The sequence below is a fragment of the Alosa alosa genome, chromosome 13 (assembly GCF_017589495.1).
Source record: "Alosa alosa isolate M-15738 ecotype Scorff River chromosome 13, AALO_Geno_1.1, whole genome shotgun sequence".
Lineage (NCBI taxonomy): Eukaryota > Metazoa > Chordata > Actinopteri > Clupeiformes > Clupeidae > Alosa > Alosa alosa.
This window is the reverse complement of record NC_063201.1, coordinates 516,523-523,962: the sequence shown is the minus strand read 5'-3', so window position 1 is coordinate 523,962 and position 7,440 is coordinate 516,523.

Below are 7,440 nucleotides of genomic sequence, written 5' to 3'. Positions count from 1 at the left end.
AATATATATATAGATCTAAATGCAAACACGCCTACCTAGCTATATTTTGCTGGAATTGTACCAGAATGCCTACAGAAGCAGAGAATGTGTGCTGCAAGACTTCTCCGGTAATGAGAACTATGATAGCCTGACATTGGCAGAGGTTAGCCTACTCAAGTTGTTTTCTGTCACATTATGACAGAAAAAGTAGCCTACTATAGGAATCTTATAGTATTTTGGGACTAAATATTACAGTAATCTTATAGGAAAACTATAGTATTTGGACATACTATAGGTACTATAAGACTACTATAGAAAAACTATAGCGGTTACAGGATATTATACAGTATGTCCCAATTATTCCTATAAGATTACTATAATATTTTGCCCCAAATACTATAAGATTCCTATACTACTTTTTCGTAATGGGATTGCTCATGTGGTTAGAAAAATGGGCAACACCAGTACCCCTGTTGTCTGTATGACCCTGTGCCCAGGATTAGAACCAGTCTGCCTTAGCATAATGTACTCCCTTCAAAATGCACTAAACATTTGACTATGACGACTATGGCCCTCTGTGAGACAGAAGATATGAAAGGTAAGATAAACCTTTAGCTTAAAAGGGACAAAAACTGATAATACTTCTAAAACAAATATACAAAACAGGTCAATTTTCTATAAACAACTTTATTATATTTACATACAGCAGTGGTACTCAAAGTGTGGTCCACAAGCTATCTCAAGTGTTCCACAAGTAGATGTGGTAAAATATAATAGATGAGTTGTTTGCAATATTGAACCAACTTGTATGTAAATCCAAACAGTTCTGCAACACTGATGTAACCTATGCCAGTTTAAATCATATGAATCCTCTGACACCATAAGCAAGGTGCAAAGACAATAAGCAAGGTGGTTCAGTAAGAAGGCCTATTGTGTAATATACTGTTGAAGTAGGTCTACTGTTTTTTTTGCTAGGTGGTCCGTGAAACACTGACAAATAGTAATATTGCAGTCTATTAAAATAATGCAAACACAAAACAAGAACATCCAAACTATGCACAGAATTAACAATGTCCTTTTTTTGCCAGACGATACAGACATCTGGCCTACAGATCCTTTGTAAGATGGTGCTGGGATTATTTAGGGAAAAGTTTGTCTGAGTTGCTGTTTCGGCTTGTATTGTCCTGGGGATCCGAAGGGACAACACACAAAACACATTCGTTGGCTGTGATGATTTTATTACATTGCTCTTTAATTGCGCTGGGCCATAGGTGGAGCCATCAGGTGTTATTGTGGAGATGTCGCTTTCATCCTCCTCCTCTTGATCAACCCGAGGTCTTCTAGTTGGCCTTGGATGAACAGGCTTGATGGCAGTAGAGGTAGCAGGCCCCCATGCCCATGGTGTATCCGAAGTGCTTGTATGAATACTCATACTTTTAAAAGTTAGATCACAAACCTTTGCTTCTAACGTGATGACCTAATGTAGGCTAGAAAGCTGTGTAGCCTGACATGAGGATGTGCTCTGGAAGACATACAAAACACTAAGTAAACAGCAAGTAATCAAACAAAACATCATTGTATGTCAATGTAATAATGGCAAGAAGACATAAATAGACTGAAGTGTAAATACCTGAGCTTTAGTGATAGCAACTTAGCCTAATAGTGCAGGGGTATTGTGTTTTTGATTTTCCCCTGTTTAGACTAGAACAATACCCGTACTTAGTTGAGCATAAAATATTGTTGCTAATATTATTATTTGTGGTTTAACGCTTAGGTTAGAAGATTATAGGTTCAACAAGCTAACTCTCTGGGTAGTGTGGTCAGCTTCTTATGAGTGTAGCTACACCAGGCATGTAACTGAAGCATTCCGTTCGCGTTATGTACTGCAACAATTAGCTTCCAATAGGCCTAATCAATGGAAGTAGCTACACCTGGCGTGTTAGTGGCCTGTAGGCTACGTTCGGGAAAATAGACCATTCCTCTAATGGATTTTACCAGAGCCCTTCCTATTAGGCATTCTCTGATTTTACACGTCGCGAACAGAACACTTCAGTTACGTGCCTGGTGTAGCTTCCTGTAATATAGGCTAGCCTAAGCCTAGCTTGTACCTTTTTCATGGATGCTAACGTGAAGAATATGAACATGCTATTTTGTAACAGACGTTAGGTGGAAAAGTTTGTTTGTACTTACAGCCTGTGAGCTGGTGGTCGATCGTCATGACGGTACAGAACCAGGTTTTCAGAACATCGATGCAAAACCACTTTCTAAGGCAGTGAGTGTTGTCGAAATGATTGGAACACAGAACTAATGTTGCACTACTTCGGTGGTGGTGTTCCAACGATAAATCCAAACCATTTCTTCCTCAACTCATGTTTCTAGGGCAAGACATGCAACATTGATGTGTTATTGCCAGAAATAAAACAGGCACGATTTTTTTTCTGCCATGTTGGCAACTTGCTGTTAGCTCCTACTAGCTGCAGAGAGACAATCCCCTAGCCGCAAAATCTTCCAGTCTTCCTGTAGGCGGTCACAAGCCAAGGTGGGCGAGGCCATGAATAGTCAGTTTCCCTGCGGCGTCACAGGGAAGGGCTCTTTCTGATTCGCTTGTTTTTCCGTGTATTTTCTTTCATTGGCTAATGCGGGCAATGGGGGTAGAAGATAATTTTCACGTGCAGCATGCATATGCAACTTGGAGTGAGCTATAGTATTTCAAAAGTAACAAGTATTAAACGGTTTGTCAGTGAATGTGACCTTTAACAAAACTTCCAATCGGTATCAACCAATAGGAAGCAAACAAAACCACCTAAACCTAAAGCAGATGGACCAACAAAGAACAAGTAGCCCACAAACAAAGATCAGATCAATGCACCGGGTTCTCTCAAGAAGTTTAAACTAACCGGACTCGAGCCCCCATTTGTAACGTCCTGGCTCGAGAACGAGACAAAAACAAGGGCACACGCCACACCGCAGAGAAGATTTAACAATAATTTATTGAGAGCGTTTAACATAACCAACCCAAAATAATTAGAAACCCTGAATATGTCAGTAGAGTCAGTGGTGTAGGCAATGTATGGATGCACTAAGTAATGTAGTGGTGCTAAATAAATTAAAGAAAAGAAATACCAAAACCTAATAAAACCCAGACTCAGGTCTGCTGCTGCCACCAACAACCCTACGCCCGCTCTTTAACCCACAATGCATCAGGGTGCCTTTTAAAGACACCCTGGACACCAGGTGTTCTAACAATTAATCAATTAAAGGTGCAGATGAGCAGGCCAAGCTGATGAGGACGCCATGTACTCGTCACACCAGCTTACAAGCAAACATTGATTCATGAACATGCGTCAGGAGATATGCCAGAAAACATCTAAACACCGTGTGCATACACATACACCCTGTGCATTGGCTACTGCAGTTGATGTTTCTATCTAAGTAAGCTAAGCAACTTGGCTACAAACAACTGTAAATTGTGCTATACATATTACGAAGGAATGAAAGGTTTATTTGACAATAAAATACCGATTAGGTGTACTTGACATAAAGTTGGCAGTCAAGAAGCACGGGAGTGAACTTTATGGCGACTACGCGTCAAGGACATGTCGCAGCCTCCTAATGCTAACGTTACCTAACTTAGCTAGTTTTCCGTATCATCGGATAACAAGCAAGCAACATCGTTCAAAATAGAACAAATCGTTAAAGTGTCAGTCCTAGTAGGTCTGTAATCTTGGTTGACATACAGTAACCCCCCAAAAATGACTGAAAATAATGTGTTTACTAAAGATTACGGTGTGCTAAAATACCAGCTGTCATATCAGCTGAAGGGAACCCACACGCATTATGTTACGGCCATGCATAGAAGGTGTAATTACCAGCAAAAATAACTTTTAAAAATGATTTTGAAGTAATAACATGGATAACAAGTAATAATAACTTAAAAGGACTTTTTGAAAGGTTTTTACCTCAGATGATCCAGTAGTTTCTCCTTTAGACGACGTCAAGATCAACGATGCATAGTGCTTCCTGCTGATTTTCCTCTAGTGGAGGGAGACGTCAACTCTTGTTTTTTCCTTCACGTAGTAAAAGAAATTCGCGCCACAAATCCCTTAACCAATCATATCGCCAGAAAGCCTATGATGTGACGTTTTTGAGGAAGTTGATAAAATGGGTTGGGGTATGGCGGAGTTATTAGACTGAACGTCATCGGTACTGGGGTAACTTAGAGCGTGTGGTCTGCAAAGGGTTAAGTGCATTATTTTATAACCTTTACACATTGAATCATGGTACTAATAAAAACTACAGGATAGTAAGAGCTGAACTGTTTTATTTATCTAATTTCCACCACCATGGAAAAAGTGGGCCGGTCCTGGGCCTGAAACTCCCGGGCAGTAAGTGGCCCCACTCCAGCCCTGACTGGACGTTATAAGTAAATGAACCTTGTCCAGACCTACTCTCAAGTCCAACTGAGAAGGTCTGCGTGCTAACCAGGCCAGAAGAATGTAAGTTTGCCATTGGATTGGTTAGAACATTCAACAATACTTGTGAGATGAATTTTGCTTTTAAAAAGTGTTTTACAGGGATGCATTTGTTTTGGTACCTGATTGGTACTTTGATTTTTGTAAAATTTCAGAGAATTGCTTTGCTTTTTGTATGATTTGGAAGAATTTCAGCATTAATAGCTAGCACTATTATGGAGAGAGTGTGATATTTTCTCCACAACACATCACAACACAACACAATACCAAACCAATACATTCTTAGCAGAGGTCAGAAGCTCATAGTGAGGTCCTCTGATACAGGAGGGCAGTTTAAGACACACGTGGCTAGGCTACCGATGGATTGGAATACTTTTTGTACATGTTTGATGTGCTTGAATTTGCATTTTACCTGTTGAATGATGCAACATTACAGAGAAACATGAAACGTGAACTCACTGCTCTAACGAATTCTGTGGTTATCAACTTTCTCTTTGACAGTTTCTAAATGCCTTCACTCCAGAATGTACTATGAACCCAGATAGAATAACAAATGGTTCAACTTCTTCGGCTGGATTGATGAGGAGACGTTTTTATCCAAAATAGGTATTCTGTAGGGGACCAATGAGGGCACAGAGATGATGACTCATGTTTCGACTTGATGCAGATAAGCACACAGGCTTGAGGGAGCTTCAGGGGGGATTTGGATGCATAGTTCATCATGGAAGTGGTGAGCTGCATTCTGTCTTGAGCATTGTAATTGAACTGAAAAGCATTAACTGGTCAGTATGTCTGCCGGCCAGTTTCATATGATTTAGATTTTCTGTAATTGGCCCAAAATTTCATCTCTCAATCTCACTGCTCCAATTCTTTTTTTATGGAACAGCAGAACATTCTAGGCAAACATCAAATAGTATTGAAACAATAAATTAAATGGTGGCACAGCAGAGCAGAGCAAAGTTATGGTTTCAACCCTTTCAATTAACAGGATTAATGTCAAACTGAAGAATTTTCTTTCTCTGATGTGGACCTCATCTTGCATTGTTTACTCAATTTTTTTCTAGAAATTAATTTGTTGAAGGAGTGTGGCTGCACAAAATCTATTCAAATGGTCGAAAAACACATTCTTTACTTTATTGACTTGTATTTACCCCAAACACACTCTCAAAAGTACACATATTTTCAGAGGAAAGACCGATAGAAGTCCTCAAGGCTCTTTTTTATAGTGCTGTGCTTATTTCTAAAGCCTCCAATCTAGCCGATCTTTTTTTTATTTGCATGGTTGTTTGATTTCCAACAGATGAACGTCTGACCTAAACAAGCTTCGCTTTTTTCACTGTACAGCATGGTCTACAGGGCTTAATTAATGTCTACCATGGCCTTGTGAACGCTTTTCATACTGATTATCCATCATGGAGGAGACTACAACTCTGACTACATCTATGATTACACTGAGTTAAAGTGGGAGTCTGGTGCTTTAGTCAACAAACTTGCAACCTGATTTCTGTAAAAGTATAGTATGCAAATGTAAGTGTGCAAATGCCTTATAAGCACCACAATGCTAGATACTTTATTGATCCCCAGGGGAAATTCAAGATGCTTGCTAGCAACTCATGGTTTTTGGTGATATAGTGGGTGATGTCATGGTGTGAACATTATTATATTATATTTTTATTGGATGTACAATCCTAGACCAAGGAATTGCATGCTGCATTGTCCAGATGGCATGAACAACAAGTGTGTTTATTTGTCTTGAAAATTAATTTGATTTGAAGATAATAGTTCTAACTGGGTATAAAAACATCTTTCAAAGTGAAAAAAAAAACATACACTGTCTTTGGTGGCGGTGTTTCTCTAACCCTAACCACCGTTGTGCCCTTGAGCAAGTGGCCCTTGTAATATAATTGACATATGTAAGTCGCTTGGTACTCACATCTATACACAACACACAGTATGTTTTGCATGTTGAATAAGGTCATCTTGACTGTAGTTTGGAACTAGAGTATACATGGAACAAGGCATCTTGATTATAGGGGGTGCACCTATTTTTTAATTATAATTATATGGTTATATTTTTTTAATCTTTCATGCCTGAATGTAATTTTAAATATATATTTACCATTAATGGTTGATTTTGAAGTGGTTCATGTGATTTTACCAGTTAACTCTTGATGTGTTCCTGTTCCTTAGTCGCCCACTATCAAGGCAGGTGAATTGGGGTCTTATTTCTTTATCTCTACATCAGTGTTTCTCAAACTTTTTCAGACGAAGGACCACTTACGTGACCAATAAAAAAGAAACGCACAGACCACCTAGCTAAAGATTAAACCTACACTGTAAGCCCTGATAAGTTGAGTTTACTCAAAAAAATTGTGGAAACTGGTTGCCTTAAAATTCATAGTAGATTGAACTTAAGACCTCTTTCTTATATGAATTGCTTTCCCAATTACTATGTACTTATTATATAAAGTTTTTAGAATTCATATTTATTACATTGAACTTAAGATCTCTTTCTTATGTTAATTGCTTTCCCAATTACTATGTAATTATTATATTACGTTTTTTAATTGCCCCTTTAAACAGCAACACACATTGCATTTCAAATCTCTCTTTTATTTCACGTCAAGAACTCGTCAGATTATTCAAAATGGACATTAATAACAAATACACTGATGTGTTCCATTTCACATTTTTCACAACATCACTACACTATGAAACACTTTATTTGTCAGAAGAATCCATCATGTATACATTCCACAGTACAGTAAACAAGAATGTTTTCTTTTTTACATTGAAGAAGCTTAACAAAAAAAACTACAAATAAGATCAGAGGTTCTTTTGTTTGCATAGTGTTTTTTTTTTTTTTTGGGGGGGGGGGGCTGTTTAAATTAGGTACACTAAGATGTTAGATGTAAGAGTAAGGGTGGGGGGGGGGGAGGGGCAAACACATCATTTGTTTGAAAAGTGAAAGACGAGGCTGTGTAGTTCA